A 19332-nucleotide genomic window follows, 5' to 3' on the forward strand; every position below is an offset into this window, starting at 1 on the left:
GGAGAATAACATGCTGGGAGAATAACATGCTGGGAGAATAACATGCTGGGAGAATAACATGCTGGGAGAATAACATACTGGGAGAATAACATGCTGGGAGAATAACATGCTGGGAGAATAACATGCTGGCAGAATAACATGCTGGGAGAATAACATGCTGGGAGAATAACAAGCTGGGAGAATAACATGCTGGGAGAATAACATGCTGGGAGAATAACATGCTGGGAGAATAACATGCTGAGGAGAATAACATGCTGGGAGAATAACATGCTGGGAGAATAACATGCTGGGAGAATAACATGCTGGAGAATAACATACTGGGAGAATAACATGCTGGGAGAATAACATGACTAAGAATAACATGCTGGGAGAATAAACAAGCTGGGAGAATAACATGCTGGGAGAATAACATGCTGGGAGAATAACATGCTTGGAGAATAACATGCTTGGAGAATAACATGCTGGGAGAATAACATGCTGGGAGAATAACAAGCTGGGAGAATAACATGCTGGGAGAATAACATGCTGGGAGAATAACATGACTAAGAACATCATGCTGGGAGAATAACAAGCTGGGAGAATAACATGCTGGGAGAATAACATGCTGGGAGAATAACATGCTTGGAGAATAACATGCTTGGAGAATAACATGCTGGGAGAACAACATGCTGGGCGAATAACAAGCTGGGAGAATAACATGCTGGGAGAATAACATGCTGGGAGAATAACATGCTGGGAGAATAACATACTGGGAGAATAACATACTGGGAGAATAACATGCTGGGAGAATAACATACTGAGAGAACAACATACTGGGAGAACAACATGCTGGGAGAATAACATACTGGGAGAATAACATGCTGGAGAATAACATGCTGGGGAACAACCTGCTGGGAGAATAACATGCTGGGAGATCAACATGCTGGGAGAATAACATGCTGGGAGAATAACATGCTGGGAGAATAACATGTTGGGAGATCAACATACTGGGCGAATAACATGCTTGGAGAATAACATGCTGGGAACAACATGCTGGGAGAATAACATGCTGGGAGAATAACATACTGAGAGAACAACATACTGGGAGAACAACATACTGGGAGAATAACATACTGGGAGAATACATGCTGGGAGAACAACATGCTGGGAGAACAACATGCTGGGAGAACAACATACTGGGAGAATAACATGCTGGGAGAACAACATGCTGGGAGAATAACATGCTGGGAGAATAACATACTGGGAGAATAACATGCTTGGAGAATAACATGCTGGGGAACAACATAATGGGAGAATAACATGCTGGGAGAACAACATGCTGGGAGAATAACATGCTGGGAGAATAACATGCTGGGAACAACATGCTGTGAGAATAACATGCTGGGAGAATAACATGCTGGGATAATAACATGCTGGGAGAATAACATGCTGGGAGAATAACATGACACTGAACAACATGCTGGGAGAATAACATACTGGGAGAACAACATGCAGGGAGAATAACATGCAGGGAGAATAACATGCTGGGAGAATAACATGCTGGGAGAATAACATGCTGGGAGAATAACATGCTGGGAGAATAACATGCTGGGAGAATAACATGACTAAGAACAACATGCTGGGGGAATAAAATGCTGGGAGAATAACATGTTGGGAGATCAACATACTGGGAGAATAACATGCTTGGAGAATAACATGCTGGGGAACAACATGCTGTGAGAATAACATGCTGGGAGAATAACATACTGAGAGAACAACATACTGGGAGAACATCATGCTGGGAGAATAACATACTGGGAGAATAACATGCTGGGAGAACAACATGCTGGGAGAACAACATACTGGGAGAATAACATGCTGGGAGAACAACATGCTGGGAGAATAACATGCTGGGAGAATAACATACTGGGAGAATAACATGCTTGGAGAATAACATGCTGGGGAACAACATAATGGGAGAATAACATGCTGGGAGAATAACATGCTGGGAGAATAACATGCTGGGGAACAACATGCTGGGAGAATAACATGCTGGGAGAATAACATGCTGGGAGAATAACATGCTGGGAGAATAACATGCTTGGAGAATAACATGCTGGGAGAATAACATGACACTGAACAACATGCTGGGAGAATAACATACTGGGAGAACAACATGCTGGGAGAATAAGATGCTGGGAGAATAACATGCTGGGAGAATAACATGCTGGGAGAATAACATGCTGGGAGAATAACATGCTGGGAGAATAACAAGCTGGGAGAATAACATGCTGGGAGAATAACATGCTGGGAGAATAACATGCTGGGAGAATAACATGCTGGGAGAATAACATGCTGGGAGAATAACATGCTGGGAGAATAACATACTGGGAGAATAACATGCTGGGAGAATAACATGCTGGGAGAATAACATGCTGGCAGAATAACATGCTGGGAGAATAACATGCTGGGAGAATAACAAGCTGGGAGATTAACATGCTGGGAGAATAACATGCTGGGAGAATAACATGCTGGGAGAATAACATGCTGAGGAGAATAACATGCTGGGAGAATAACATGCTGGGAGAATAACATGCTGGGAGAATAACATGCTGGGAGAACAACATGCTGGGAGAATAACATACTGGGAGAATAACATGCTGGGAGAACAACATGCTGGGAGAAACAACATACTGGGAGAATAACATGCTGGGAGAACAACATGCTGGGAGAATAACATGCTGGGAGAATAACATACTGGGAGAATAACATGCTTGGAGAATAACATGCTGGGGAACAACATAATGGGAGAATAACATGCTGGGAGAATAACATGCTGGGAGAATAACATGCTGGGGAACAACATGCTGGGGAGAATAACATGCTGGGAGAATAACATGCTGGGAGAATAACATGCTGGGAGAATAACATGCTTGGAGAATAACATGCTGGGAGAATAACATGACAACTGAACAACATGCTGGGAGAATAACATACTGGGAGAACAACATGCTGGGAGAATAAGATGCTGGGAGAATAACATGCTGGGAGAATAACATGCTGGGAGAATAACATGCTGGGAGAATAACATGCTGGGAGAATAACATGCAGGGAGAATAACATGCTGGGAGAATAACATGCTGGGAGAATAACATACTGGGAGAATAACATGCTGGGAGAATAACATGCAGGGAGAATAACATGACTAAGAACAACAATCTGGGAGAATAACATGCTGGGAGAATAACATGACTAAGAACAACATGCTGGGAGAATAACATGCTGAGAGATAAACATGCTGGGAGAATAACATGCTGGGAGAATAACATGCTTGGAGAATAACATGCTGGGAGAATAACATACTGGGAGAATAACATGCTGGGAGAATAACATGCAGGAAGAATAACATGCTGGGAGAATAACATGCTGGGAGAATAACATGCAGGGAGAATAACATGCTGGGAGAATAACATGCAGGGAGAATAACATGACTAAGAACAACATGCTGGGAGAATAACATGCTGGGAGAATAACATGACTAAGAACAACATGCTGGGAGAATAACATGCTGGGAGATAAACATGCTGGGAGAATAACATGCTGGGAGAATAACATGCTTGGAGAATAACATGCTGGGAGAATAACATACTGGGAGAATAACATGCTGGGAGAATAACATGCTGGGAGAATAACATGCTGGTAGAATAACATACTGGGAGAATAACATCCTGGGAGAATAACATGCTGGGAGAATAACATGCTGGGAGAATAACATGCTGGGAGAATAACATGCTGGGAGAATAACATGCTGGGAAAATAACATGCTGGGAGAATAACATGCTTGGAGAATAACATACTGTAGAACAACATGCTGGGAGAATAACATGCAGGGAGAATAACATGCAGGGAGAATAACATGCTGGGAGAATAACATGCTGGGAGAATAACATGCTGAGGTTAAGGTAGTCATTGTGAGGTTAACCTCTTTAGTATCACAATGACTACCTTACCCTCTTTAGTATCACAATGACTACCTTAACCTCTTGTGTATCACAATGGCTGCCTTAATCTCTTTAGTATCACAATGACTACCTTAACCTCTTGTGTATCACAATGACTACCTTAACCTCTTTAGTATCACAATGACTACCTTAACCTCTTTAGTATCACAATGACTACCTTAACCTCTTGTGTATCACAATGACTACCTTAACCTCTTTAGTATCACAATGACTACCTTAACCTCTTTAATATCACAATGACTACCTTAATCTCTTGTGTATCAACAATGACTACCTTAATCTCTTTAGTATCACAATGACTACCTTAACCTCTTTAGTATCACAATGGCTAGTTCAGACCCCTTCCCATGTTGTTATGTTACAGCCTTATTCTAAAATTGATTAAATATGCATTTTCTTTCAGATCTCTGCCTCGTCACAATCCTGTCTCGAACATGCACTGGGACCTTATATAGACAGGTGTGAGCCTTTCTAAATCATGTCCAATCTATTGAATTGACCACAGGTAGACTCCAATCAAGTTGTAGAAATATCTCAAGGATGATCAATGGAAACAGGATGCACCTGAGCTCAATTTTGAGTCTCATTGTAAACGGTCTGAATACTTATTTAAATGTTGTTTTTCAGTTTTTTTTTATTGGTAATAAATTAGTTGAAATTTGTGTTTTATCTTATGAGGGAAAAAATCTAATTGAATACATTTTTGAATAAGGCTGTAAGGTAACAAAATGGGTGAAAAGTCAAGGGGTCTGAATACTTTACAGATCCTTTACAGGTGCTGGCAAGTAGACAAGTTTAGGGTTTACAACAAATACAATAGACCACATTAACTGGAATAACATTCACTCTCACGGGTGGGCAAAAATAACAAAATTAAAGCCACTCCCACAATAAGCCATGCCTCCAACTCTTCTGCCAGGTTGCCGCTGCCTAGTTACACTTGCCCATGTAAATGAGTTGTTGAAAGCAATTTAGAAGCTTTCCTTCAATTATCTGACAAATGTACTATTTGAATGAACCAAAACGTAATCATTTCAATCCGTAAAACAACTTCAGATGAACAACAGCACGTGTTACAGTGTGTATACTGTACCAGGTCATAGTACTGAGGCTATTTGTATTTATTAGGGATCCCCAGATACGTACTCTTACTGGGGTCCAAACACATTAAGGAACATCACACAAAAATAACTACAACTAAAACAGTACGTCATATTATTGCAGCACTACATATCTGCATATCTACACCTGCATTGCTTGCTGTTTGGGGTTTTAGGCTGGGTTTCTGTACAGCACTTTGAGATATCAGCTGATGTACGAAGGGCTATATAAATACATTTGATTTGATTTATAGCACCAACCCTATTCCCTATTTCACACTACTTTTGTCACTATCTAGGGAATAAGGTGCTATTTAGGACACAGTTCACAGCTGGTCCTGATGTACGTAGGTTCACTTGGTCATATACAGCATATACAGATCCTTCTAGGTTTCTTCCTAGGTATTGGCCTTTGAACATCTTGGCCATGTTCTGTTATAATCTCCCCCCGGCACCGCCAGAAGAGGACTGGCCACCCCCCATAGCCTGGTTCCTCTCTAGGTTTCTTCCTAGGTTTTGGCCTTTCTAGGGAGTTTTTCCTAGCCACCGTGCTTCTACACCTGCATTGCTTGCTGTTTGGGGTTTTAGGCTGGGTTTCTGTACAGCACTTTGAGATATCAGCTGATGTACGAAGGGCTATATAAATACATTTGATTTGATTTGATTTGATATCTGCAATACAAAATGTGTAACACCATCATACAACAATATTACAATATCTGTGTGTGTAGTGTGTGTGTGTGTGTGTGTGTGTGTGTGTGTGTGTGTGTGTGTGTGTGTGTGTGTGTGTGTGTAGTGTGCTAGCGTGTGTGTGTGTGTGTGTGTGTGCTAGTGTGTGTGTGTGTGTGTGTGCTATCAAATCAAATCAAATTTTATTTGTCACATACACATGGTTAGCAGATGTTAGTGCGAGTGTAGCGAAATGCTTGTGCTTCTAGTTCCGACAATGCAGTAATAACCAACAAGTAATCTAACTAACAATTCCAAAACTACTGTCTTATACACAGTGTAAAGGGATAAAGAATATGTACATAAGGATATATGAATGAGTGATGGTACAGAGCAGCATAGGCAAGATACAGTAGATGATATCGAGTACAGTATATACATATGAGATGAGTATGTAAACAAAGTGGCATAGTTAAAGTGGCTAGTGATACATGTATTACATAAGGATGCAGTCGATGATATAGAGTACAGTATCTACGTATGCATATGAGATGAATAATGTAGGGTAAGTAACATTATATAAGGTAGCATTGTTTAAAGTGGCTAGTGATATATTTACATCATTTCCCATCAATTCCCATTATTAAAGTGGCTGGAGTTGAGTCAGTGTCATTGACAGTGTGTTGGCAGCAGCCACTCAATGTTAGTAGTGGCTGTTTAACAGTCTGATGGCCTTGAGATAGAAGCTGTTTTTCAGTCTCTCGGTCCCAGCTTTGATGCACCTGTACTGACCTCGCCTTCTGGATGACAGCGGGGTGAACAGGCAGTGGCTCGGGTGGTTGATGTCCTTGATGATCTTTATGGCCTTCCTGTAGCATCGGGTGGTGTAGGTGTCCTGGAGGGCAGGTAGTTTGCCCCCGGTGATGCGTTGTGCAGACCTCACTACCCTCTGGAGAGCCTTACGGTTGAGGGCGGTGCAGTTGCCATACCAGGCGGTGATACAGCCCGCCAGGATGCTCTCGATTGTGCATCTGTAGAAGTTTGTGTGTGCTTTTGGTGACAAGCCGAATTTCTTCAGCCTCCTGAGGTTGAAGAGGCGCTGCTGCGCCTTCTTCACGATACTGTCTGTGTGAGTGGACCAATTCAGTTTGTCTGTGATGTGTATGCCGAGGAACTTAAAACTTGCTACCCTCTCCACTACTGTTCCATCGATGTGGATAGGGGGGTGTTCCCTCTAGCGTGTGTGTGCTAGCATGTAGGTAATACGCTTCTAGTGTTAACGTGAAGAAAACCCAGGCTTTTTTTACCAGAGCAGAAATCAGTGAAGCAGATATCAGAGCACAAGTCAGAATTGGGGCTGGAAAACAGTAGATGGTCCAGGGTATTTTGATATCAACAGCAGTAATAGAATCAACGCACGGACAGGGAGAGTTCTGCAAGTGTTTTTAGGACATTTTAACGTGCATCAAATGGCAACAACATCATATTGTACAGCAATTTCATCAGGTAACATGAATACAAAGCTGCCGAGAGGTGGTTAGAATAGGATGGGAGGCCAAGAGTCTGTGTAACCAATAGAGAGTCAGAGTCCTGAGTGTGGGAACAAACATTGTCCGTCACACGGTCAGGTAAACGAGCAAGTTCATAGTCAACAAAGATCGCAGGAGTCGAGGAGCAAATAGCATGAAGCACAATAAAAAACATGTAATGACTTGGGGATAGCCATTCTAAGTTCAAAGAGTCACTCGGCCCAACAAGATAACTTGAGAGAGCAGCTCTCTGTGAGCCCCAACAAGATAACTTGAGAGAGGAGCTCTCTGTGAGCCTTAACAAGATAACTTGAGACCAGCTCTCTGTGAGCCCCAACAACATAACTTGAGAGAGCAGCTCTCTGTGAGCCCCAACAAGATAACTTGAGAGAGGAGCTCTCTGTGAGCCTTAACAAGATAACTTGAGACCAGCTCTCTGTGAGCCCCAACAACATAACTTGAGAGAGCAGCTCTCTGTGAGCCCCAACAAGATAACTTGAGAGAGCAGTTCTCTGTGAGCCCCAACAAGATAACTTGAGAGAGGAGCTCTCGGTGAGCCCCAACAACATAACTTGAGAGAGCAGCTCTCTATGAGCCCCAACAAAATAACTTGAGAGAGCAGCTCTCTGTGAGCCCCAAGAAACTAACTTGAGAGAGCAGCTCTCTGTGAGCCCCAACAAGATAACTTGAGAAAGCAGCTCTCTGTGAGCCCCAACAAGATAACTTGAGAGAGGAGCTCTCTGTGAGCCCCAACAACATAACTTGAGAGAGCAGCTCTCTGTCAGCTCCAACAACACAACTTGAGAGAGCAGCTCTCTGTGAGCCCCAACAACATAACTTGAGAGAGCAGCTCTCTGTGAGCCCCAAGAAACTAACTTGAGAGAGCAGCTCTCTGTGAGACCCAACAAGATAACTTGAGAAAGCAGCTCTCTGTGAGCCCCAACAACATAACTTGAGAGAGCAGCTCTCTGTGAGCCCCAACAAGATAACTTGAGAGAGGAGCTCGCTGTGAGCCCCAACAACATAACTTGAGAGCAGCTCTCTGTGAGCCCCAACAACATAACTTGAGAGAGGCGCTCTCTGTGAGCCTTAACAAGATAACTTGAGAGAGCAGCTCTCTGTGAGCCCCAACAAGATAACTTGAGAGAGGAGCTCTCTGTGAGCCCCAACAACATAACTTGAGAGAGCAGCTCTCTGTGAGCTCCAACAACACAACTTGAGAGAGCAGCTCTCTGTGAGCCCCAACAACATAACTTGAGAGAGGAGCTCTCTGTGAGCCCCAACAACATAACTTGAGAGAGCAGCTCTCTGTGAGCCCCAAGAAACTAACTTGAGAGAGCAGCCCCAACAAGATAACTTGAGAGAGCAGCTCTCTGTGAGCCCCAACAAGATAACTTGAGAGAGGAGCTCTCTGTGAGCCCCAACAACATAACTTGAGAGAGGAGCTCTCTGTGAGCCCCAACAAGATAACTTGAGAGCAGCTCTCTGTGAGCCCCAACAACATAACTTGAGAGAGCAGCTCTCTATGAGCCCCAAGAAACTAACTTGATAGAGCAGCTCTCTGTGAGACCCAACAAGATAACTTGAGAAAGCAGCTCTCTGTGAGCCCCAACAACATAACTTGAGAGAGCAGCTCTCTGTGAGCCCCAACAAGATAACTTGAGAGAGGAGCTCTCTGTGAGCCCCAACAACATAACTTGAGAGGAGCTCTCTGTGAGCCCCAACAACATAACTTGAGAGAGGAGCTCTCTGTGAGCCCCAACAACATAACTTGAGAGAGCAGCTCTCTGTGAGCTCCAACAACACAACTTGAGAGAGCAGCTCTCTGTGAGCCCCAACAACATAACTTGAGAGAGGAGCTCTCTGTGAGCCCCAACAACATAACTTGAGAGAGCAGCTCTCTGTGAGCCCCAAGAAACTAACTTGAGAGAGCAGCCCCAACAAGATAACTTGAGAAAGCAGCTCTCTGTGAGCCCCAACAACATAACTTGAGAGAGCAGCTCTCTGTGAGCCCCAACAAGATAACTTGAGAGAGCAGCTCTCTGTGAGCACCAACAAGATAACTTGAGAGAGGAGCTCTCTGTGAGCCCCAACAAGATAACTTGAGAGCAGCTCTCTGTGAGCCCCAACAAGATAACTTGAGAGAGGAGCTCTCTGTGAGCCCCAACAAGATAACTTGAGAGAGCAGCTCTCTGTGAGCTCCAGCAACATAACTTGAGAGAGCAGCTCTCTGTGATCCGCAACAAGATAACTTGAGAGAGGAGCTCGCTGTGAGCCCCAACAACATAACTTGAGAGAGCAGCTCTCTGTGAGCCCCGACAAGATAACTTGAGAGAGCAGCTCTCTGTGAGCCCCAACAACATAACTTGAGAGAGCAGCTCTCTGTGAGCCCCAACAAGATAACTTGAGAGAGCAGCTCTCTGTGAGCCCCAACACCATAACTTGAGAGAGGAGCTCTCTGTGAGCCCCAACAACACAACTTGAGAGAGCAGCTCTCTGTGAGCCCCAACACCATAACTTGAGAGAGGAGCTCTCTGTGGGCCCCAACAACATAACTTGAGAGAGCAGTTCTCTGTGAGCCCCAACAACATAACTTGAGAGAGCAGCTCTCTGTGAGCTCCAACAACAAAACTTGAGAGAGCAGCTCTCTGTGAGCCCCAACAACATAACTTGAGAGAGGAGCTCTCTGTGAGCCCCAACAACATAACTTGAGAGCGCAGATCTCTGTGAGCCCCAAGAAACTAATTTGAGAGAGCAGCTCTCTGTGAGCCCCAACAAGATAACTTGAGAAAGCAGCTCTCTGTGAGCCCCAACAGCATAACTTGAGAGAGCAGCTCTCTGTGAGCCCCAACAAGATAACTTGAGAGAGCAGCTCTCTGTGAGCCCCAACAAGATAACTTGAGAGAGGAGCTCTCTGTGAGCCCCAACAACATAACTTGAGAGAGGAGCTCTCTGTGAGCCCCAACAAGATAACTTGAGAGAGGAGCTCTCTGTGAGCCCCAACAAGATAACTTGAGAGAGCAGCTCTCTGTGAGCTCCAACAACATAACTTGAGAGAGCAGCTCTCTGTGAGCCCCAACAACATAACTTGAGAGAGGAGCTCTCTGTGAGCCCCAACAAGATAACTTGAGAGAGCAGCTCTCCGTGAGCCCCAACAAGATAACTTGAGAGAGCAGCTCTCTGTGAGCCCCATCACCATAACTTGAGAGAGGAGCTCTCTGTGAGCCCCAACAACATAACTTGAGAGAGCAGCTCTCTGTGAGCCCCAACACCATAACTTGAGAGAGGAGCTCTCTGTGAGCCCCAACAACATAACTTGAGAGAGGAGTTCTCTGTGAGCCCCAACAACATAACTTGATAGAGCAGCTCTCTGTGAGCCCCAACAACATAACTTGAGAGAGCAGCTCTCTGTGAGCCCCAACAAGATAACTTGAGAGAGCAGCTCTCTGTGAGCCCCAACAAGATAACTTGAGAGAGGAGCTCTCTGTGAGCCCCAACAACATAACTTGAGAGAGCAGCTCTCTGTGAGCCCCAACAAGATAACTTGAGAGAGGAGCTCTCTGTGAGCCCCAACAAGATAACTTGAGAGAGGAGCTCTCTGTGAGCCCCAACAACATAACTTGAGAGAGCAGCTCTCTGTGAGCCCCAACAAGATAACTTGAGAGAGGAGCTCTCTGTGAGCCCCAACAACATAACTTGATAGAGCAGCTCTCTGTGAGCCCCAACAACATAACTTGAGAGAGCAGCTCTCTGTGAGCCCCAACAAGATAACTTGAGAGAGCAGCTCTCTGTGAGCCCCAACAAGATAACTTGAGAGAGGAGCTCTCTGTGAGCCCCAACAACATAACTTGAGAGAGCAGCTCTCTGTGAGCCCCAACAAGATAACTTGAGAGAGGAGCTCTCTGTGAGCCCCAACAAGATAACTTGAGAGAGGAGCTCTCTGTGAGCCCCAACAACATAACTTGAGAGAGCAGCTCTCTGTGAGCCCCAACACCATAACTTGAGAGAGGAGCTCTCTGTGAGCCCCAACAACATAACTTGAGAGAGCAGCTCTCTGTGAGCCCCAACAAGATAACTTGAGAGAGGAGCTCTCTGTGAGCCCCAACAACATAACTTGATAGAGCAGCTCTCTGTGAGCCCCAACAAGATAACTTGAGAGAGGAGCTCTTAAAATCAAATTCTTTCAGCCAATTATCAGTCATTTGTGTCAGTGCTGTACATGCTGAGTGCCTTTCCCTATAAGCATGCTGAATGTCAGTTGTTCATTTGTTTACTGTGAAATAGCATTGTATCTTGCCAAACACATTTTTTTCTAAAAGTTTACTCAAGTTTGGTAGCAGGCTGATTGGTCCGCCGTTTGAGCCAATAAATGAGGCTTTACTATTCGTGGGTGGTGGAATGACTTCTCTCCAGGCATGAGGGCACACACTTTCCTGGAGGCTTAGATTGAAGATATGACAAATAAGAGTGGCAATATATTCTGCTATCAACTTGACGAAAGCCAGTCAATATTTAAATCCCCCAGAAAATATACCTCTCTGTTGATATCACATACATTATCAATCATTTCACACATGATATCCAGATACTGACTGTTAGCACTTGGTGGTCTATAGCAGCTCCCCACCAGAATGGGCTTTAGGTGAGGTAGGTATCATTGGAGAGCTTGGTGACTTGGATATTTGATGTATTTATTTCAAACATTTTCCCCCCATGTTAGTCTCATTGAGATCAAACAGATATCTTCTGGTAATTTAGAGAGAGGTTGTATCTCCTGATCGCCCCTCTGCCTCTCTCTCTCTTATATATATCACTTTTTTCTTGTCTTAGTAGCTAGGTTTTCATCCAACAGAGTGTCATGTTAATAGTCTAAACATAGACGAAGTAGTGCACATTTGTCACAACAAATGTTGTGTTAGATAACGAGTGGTGTTGTAGCATGAGCTCTAGACAATAACTCCTAAATACAGTGTGGGTAGACTACCTACATGATGACATTATTATGGAGCAAGAATCTTTTTATTTGTCAAACTGTCAGCCAAACATTGATGATCACGTCACCAGAATAAGACCCAGGACCACACAACAACACATCGGGGGTCGTAGTGGGAGGACCACACAACAACACATCGGGGGTCGTAGTGGGAGGACCACACAACAACACATCGGGGGTCGTAGTGGGAGGACCACACAACAACACGTCGGGGGTCGTAGTGGGAGGACGACACAACAACACATCGGGGGTCGTAGTGGGAGGACCACACAACAACACATTGGGGGTCGTAGTGGGAGAACCACACAACAACACATCGGGGGTCGTAGTGGGAGGACCACACAACAACACATCGGGGGTCGTAGTGGGAGGACCACACAACAACACATCGGGGGTCGTAGTGGGAGGACCACACAACAACCTTGGGTTGACAGGTAGCCTAGTGGTTAGAGCGTTGGGCCTGTAACAGAAAGGTTGCTGGATCGAATCCCTAAGGTAAGGTAAAAATCTGCCGTTCTGCCCCTGAACAAGGCGTCCCGTCCGCGGGGCACCTGTCAACAATTTCCTGTGAAATTGTTCCTGTGAAGTGTCTTATATCGGTTAAAAGATTAAATTCTTGTTAATCTAACTGCACTGTCTGATTTTACAATAGGCTTTACAGCGAAAGCATGCCATGCGATTGTTTGAGGACAGCGCCCCACAACATATTTTTCAACCAGCACAGGCTTCATAAAATCACAAATAGCGATGAAATAATCACTTAGTTTTTGAAAATCTTCCTCTGATTTGCAATCCAAAGGGTCCCAGCTACAACATGCATGGTCGTTTTGTTAGAAAAAATCTTTCATTATATCCCAAAATGTCTGTTTGAGTTCAACATGCAGACAAAGGAATCCAAAAAGCTACCGCTAAACTTTGTTAAAACAAGTCAAACTACGTTTCTATTTAATCCTCAGATACCATAAAATGTAATTAAATTATAATATTTCATATGGAAAGAAGAATGTTCAATAGAAAAGTATAATTAGCAAGTGCACATCCTCTTCGTCGCATGCCCACAGGCTGATTTCCAACTGTGACTCCCTGTACCAAAACTCAAATTTCTTCCTTGTTTTGGAAGAAACAAGCCTGAAACCTTCAATAAAGACTGTTGACATCTACTGGAAGCCATAGGAATTGCAATCTGGGAGCTGGAATTGCATAGGACCCATAGCTTTCCATTGAAAGAGCATATGGGATCTCAAGAAATATATATTTCCAGTTGGTTTTTCTTTGGATTTTCTACAACCATATCAATTGTGTCATAGTCTTATACATTATTTAGACAAACCTCAAAGGGTTTTCTATCCAATGGTACCAATCAAATGCATATCCTGGCTTCTGGTCAGTCAGGCGTAAATTCTGAAAAAAGGACCCTGGCACTAACAAGTTTTTAACCCACTGTTCCTTGGCTGTCATTGTAAATAAGAATTTGTTCTTTAAATGTCTTGTCTAGTAAAATGTACTTTTTTTTACCTGAAAAAAATGAACAAAGTGAGTTTGAGCGGTGGGGATCCTGATACATGGCAATATTTCCTTTATAGCACACTACTGTTGACAAGGGCCCACAGGGAATAGGTTCAATAGGGATATAGGGCCCACAGAGATGTAGGTTCAGTAGGGATATAGGGCCCACAGGGATATAGGGCCCATAGGGTTATAGGGCCCACAGAGATGTAGGTTCAGTAGGGATATAGGGCCCACAGGGATATAGGGCCCATAGGGATATAGGGCCCACAGGGATATAGGGCCCATAGGGTTATAGGGCCCACAGAGATGTAGGTTCAGTACGGATATAGGGCCCACAGGGATATAGGGCCCACAGGGATATAGGGCCCATAGGGTTATAGGGCCCACAGAGATGTAGGTTCAGTAGGGATATAGGGCCCATAGGGATATGGGGCCCAAAGGGATATAGGGCCCACAGGGATATAGGGCCCACAGGGATATAGGGCCCACTGGGAATAGGTTCCATAGGGATATAGGGCCCACAGGGATATAGGGCCCACAGGGATATAGGGCCCACTGGGAATAGGTTCCATAGGGATATAGGGCCCACAGGGATATAGGGCCCACAGGGATATAGGGCCCACAGAGATATAGGGCCCACAGGGATATAGGGCCCACAGGGAATAGGTTCCATAGGGATATAGGGCCCACAGGGATATAGGGCCCACAGGGATATAGGGCCCACAGAGATATAGGGCACACAGGGATATAGGGCCCACAGGTATATAGGGCCCACAGGGATATAGGGCCCACAGGGATATAGGGCCCACAGGTATATAGGGCCCACAGGGAATAGGTTCCATAGGGATATATGATCCACAGGGATATAGGATCCACAGGGATATAGGGCCCACAGGTATATAGGGCCCACAGGGAATAGGTTCCATAGGGATATATGATCCACAGGGATATAGGGCCCACAGGTATATAGGGCCAACAGGGATATAGGGCCCACTGGGATATAGGGCCCACAGGGATATAGGGCCCACAGGGATATAGGGTCCATAGGGATATAGGACCCACAGGGAATTGGTTCCATAGGGATATAGGGCCCATGGGGATATAGGGCCCACAGGGATATAGGGCCCACAGGGAATAGGTTCAGTTGGGATATAGGGACCACAGAGATATAGGGCCCACAGGGATATAGGGCCCACAGGGATATAGGGCCCACTGGGAATAGGTTCCATAGGGATATAGGGCCCACAGGGATATAGGGCCCACAGGGATATAGGGCCCACAGAGATTAGGGCCCACAGGGATATAGGGCCCACTGGGAATAGGGCCCATAGGGAATAGGGCACATAGGGATATAGGGCCCACATGGATTAGGGCCCATAGGGAATAGGGCCCACAGAGAATGGGGCCCAAGATGTACCTCAGTGGCTACAGTCGCCCCAAACAGGCCATCAGGGAGAAGTGCAAGGGCTCAAAGTTTGGCAACGTGTCTATGCTGAGTCCTCCTGGGGATCTGCCTTGTGACTGAAGTTGCTGGGAAATGCCTGACAACACAGCTCTTAGCTCCTTCAGTAGATGCCTCCTGGACAACATCTGTTTGTATTGCTTTTAATCTTTTTAATGAATTTATCTTAACACTAGGAACACAGACGGGGATATAACATTCTCTGATTACATCAGAACAAACATAGTTTTATGTACAGTACGTGTTTCACATTGGAACAAAGTCACCATCCCAGTACAGTAACCCCGTCTGGACCCCATAGTAAATCACCATCCCAGTTCAGTAACCCAGTCTGGACCCCATAGTAAATCACCATCCCAGTACAGTAACCTAGTCTGGACCACATAGTAAATCACCATCCCAGTTCAGTAACCCAGTCTGGACCCCATAGTAAATCACCATCCCAGTGCAGTAACTCAGAGGTCTTCATCAACCAATAGACTCAGAGGTCTTCATCAACCAATAGACTCAGAGGTCTTCATCAACCTTTAGACTCAGAGGTCTTCATCAACCTTTAGACTCAGAGGTCTTCATCAACCTTTAGATTCAGAGGTCTTCATCAACATTTAGACTCAGAGGTCTTCATCAACCTTTAGACTCAGAGGTCTTCATCAACCTTTAGACTCAGAGGTCTTCATCAACCTTTAGACTCAGAGGTCTTCATCAACCTTTAGACTCAGAGGTCTTCATCAACCTTTAGACTCAGAGGTCTTCATCAACCAATAGACTCAGAGGTCTTCATCAACCTTTAGACTCAGAGGTCTTCATCAACCTTTAGACTCAGAGGTCTTCATCAACCAATAGACTCAGAGGTCTTCATCAACCAATAGACTCAGAGGTCTTCATCAACCAATAGACTCAGAGGTCTTCATCAACCTATAGACTCAGAGGTCTTCATCAACCTATAGACTCAGAGGTCTTCATCAACCTATAGACTCAGAGGTCTTCATCAACCTATAGACTCAGAGGTCTTCATCAACCTATAGACTCAGAGGTCTTCATCAACCTTTAGACTCAGAGGTCTTTTTTCCCCTGGTGTTTCTCACACTCGATTCTACTGTAGTTTAATTTGAAGAGATGTGATTTTGAGTTCCCCTCCCATCCCACTGGCCACTATCTTAATATTATTACTGTCATTAGTTGCGCTGCACGGGCAGAGCAGGGCAGAAGCATCGTCAAGGTATGTCTCAACTCACAGGGTACAAGTTCCCCTCTAAAACAGAAGGTGAGGTTGGCTCGATACCACACTCACAGAGAGAGTGTTGCTTACTGGTTATCGTGGTTGTCGTACTGCGTCCCGTATGGTGCTGTATTAACCAACAGCATGCAAACACCTTCTGTCTGAACATCTGCGACAGACACGTTTTTAGGCTGCCTTCCAAAACTTTTTTTCTCCTCTGCCTCTCTCCTGCTCCCAATCTGTCACTCTGTGTGTGTGAGAATATTTTCTCAATGTCTGTCTGTTTCTTTCTCTTGCAGTCAATTGAACACAACGCTAGTGCTGAGAATTATAGGCTGGACGAGGAGGGAGGGAGGGAGACAGAGAGACAGAGAGAGACAGAGACACAGAGAGACAGAGAGAGAGACAGATAGAGAGAGACAGAGAGAGAGAGAGAGAGAGAGAGAGAGAGAGAGAGAGAGAGAGAGAGAGAGAGAGAGAAAGAGAGAGACAGATAGAGAGGGACAGAGAGAGAGAGAGACAGAGAGAGAGAGAGAGAGAGACAGAGAGAGACAGAGACAGAGACACAGAGTGAGAGAGAGACAGAGAGACAGACACAGAGAGGCAGAGAGAGAGACAGAGAGAGAGAGAGATAGAGAGAGACAGAGAGAGAGAGGTACAGAGAGACAGAGAGAGAGAGAGATAGAGAGAGAGAGAGAGAGAGAGAGAGAGAGAGAGAGAGAGAGAGAGAGAGAGAGAGAGAGAGAGAGAGAGAGAAAGAGAAAGACAGACAGAGAGAGAGAAAGAGTGAGAGACAGACAGAGAGAGAGATAGAGAGAGACAGAGAGAGAGAAAGAGAGAGAGAGACAGAGAGAGAGAGAGAGACAGAGAGAGAGAGACAGAGAGAGAGAGACAGAGAGAGATAGAGAGAGACAGAGAGACACAGAGAGAGAGACAGAGAGAGAGACAGAGAGAGAGATTGAGAGAGACAGAGAGAAAATGTTGGTAAAGCTGTTCCTCGATACTATTGTCGTTCTATTATACATCCATTCTGAGGAGAATTGAAAGACATTGTGTTCTATTCTCTTCCATTCCTCTGTGTTGAATTGGTTGTTGAAAATATAATTAATTATTGTGCTATAATTCATTGAATGAGATGGAAATGTGAAGAAAAAAATATATACATCCAAAAAAGGTGAGGAAGTTTTACTGCCAAAATAAGGGAAAAATAACATGCACTGATTCTACAAGTGACTATATTAAGGGGATGGGACACCATTCTTCCTTGGTATTATGGTGATGGTGAAACGCTGTCCCTGGTGTCGCTTCAGAGTCGCTTTTGAATGTTCAATTGGGTTGAGCTCTGGTGTGCCTACACATGCACGCACACGCATGTGCACGCACACACGCACACACACACACACTTTATACCCCTTATGCTCATTTGAGACCCCTCTTTCAAAGTCACTGAGATCTCTTCTTCTATCCATGGTACCCTAAATAATGGGCAACTGAGCATTTTTATACATGACCCTAAGCATGATGGGATGTTCATTGCTTAATTAACACAGGAACAGCATCTATGTGGAATCACCTGATTTCAATATACTTTGTTTCCCTCATACACAAGTGTTTCCTTTACTTTGGCAGTTACCTGTAGTTGTTTCCTTTACTTTGGCAGTTACCTGTAGTTGTTTCCTTTACTTTGGCAGTTACCTGTAGTTGTTTCCTTTACTTTGGCAGTTACCTGTAGTTGTTTCCTTTACTTTGGCAGTTACCTGTAGCTGTTTCCTTTACTTTGGCAGTTACCTGTAGTTGTTTAATTTACTTTGGCAGTTACCTGTAGTTGTTTCCTTTACTTTGGAAGTTACCTGTAGTTGTTTCCTTTACTTTGGCAGTTACCTGTAGTTGTTTCCTTTACTTTGGCAGTTACCTGTAGTTGTTTCCTTTACTTTGGCAGTTACCTGTAGTTGTTTCCTTTACTTTGGCAGTTACCTGTAGTTGTTTCCTTTACTTTGGCAGTTACCTGTAGTTGTTTCCTTTACTTTGGCAGTTACCTGTAGTTGTTTCCTTTACTTTGGCAGTTACCTGTAGCTGTTTCCTTTACTTTGGCAGTTACCTGTAGTAACTTCACAATAAGCTATCTTCATCCAAAGCATATTGCAAAATCGAGAAACAATACAATTACTGAGAGGAGAGCAATAACCATGAATGATGTCCCACCAGGCTTGTCTGCTGCAGGTCTTCATAGTCCACATTAAGGCAGGGATTCAATGCAAAGCAGCACACGATAAAGCAATGGGTCGTTTAAAGCATTTTCCCAGACGTCTGTAGAGTTCACAGTAAACACTGTCTTCTGCTCGATAACGCCGTTGATTCACCTCAAAGTCATCTAGGAGCCGAGTTCAGTTCACAGAGCAGCTTGGCCGTTGATTCACCTCAAAGTCATCTAGGAGCCGAGTTCAGTTCACAGAGCAGCTTGGCCGTTGATTCACCTCAAAGTCATCTAGGAGCCGAGTTCAGTTCACAGAGCAGCTTGGCAGTTGATTCACCTCAAAGTCATCTAGGAGCCGAGTTCAGTTCACAGAGCAGCTTGGCCGTTGATTCACCTCAAAGTCATCTAGGAGCCGAGTTCAGTTCACAGAGCAGCTTGGCCGTTGATTCACCTCAAAGTCATCTAGGAGCCGAGTTCAGTTCACAGAGCAGCTTGGCCGTTGATTCACCTCAAAGTCATCTAGGAGCCGAGTTCAGTTCACAGAGCAGCTTGCATGTTTCAACGTCAATCAGTCTGTCCATAAACTGTATGTGTTAATGTTTCCAGAACCAATAATGATTCATAAAGCGGTTTCTCTCAGCCTGGAGACTTCATGT

The sequence above is a fragment of the Oncorhynchus kisutch genome, linkage group LG14 (assembly GCF_002021735.2).
Source record: "Oncorhynchus kisutch isolate 150728-3 linkage group LG14, Okis_V2, whole genome shotgun sequence".
Lineage (NCBI taxonomy): Eukaryota > Metazoa > Chordata > Actinopteri > Salmoniformes > Salmonidae > Oncorhynchus > Oncorhynchus kisutch.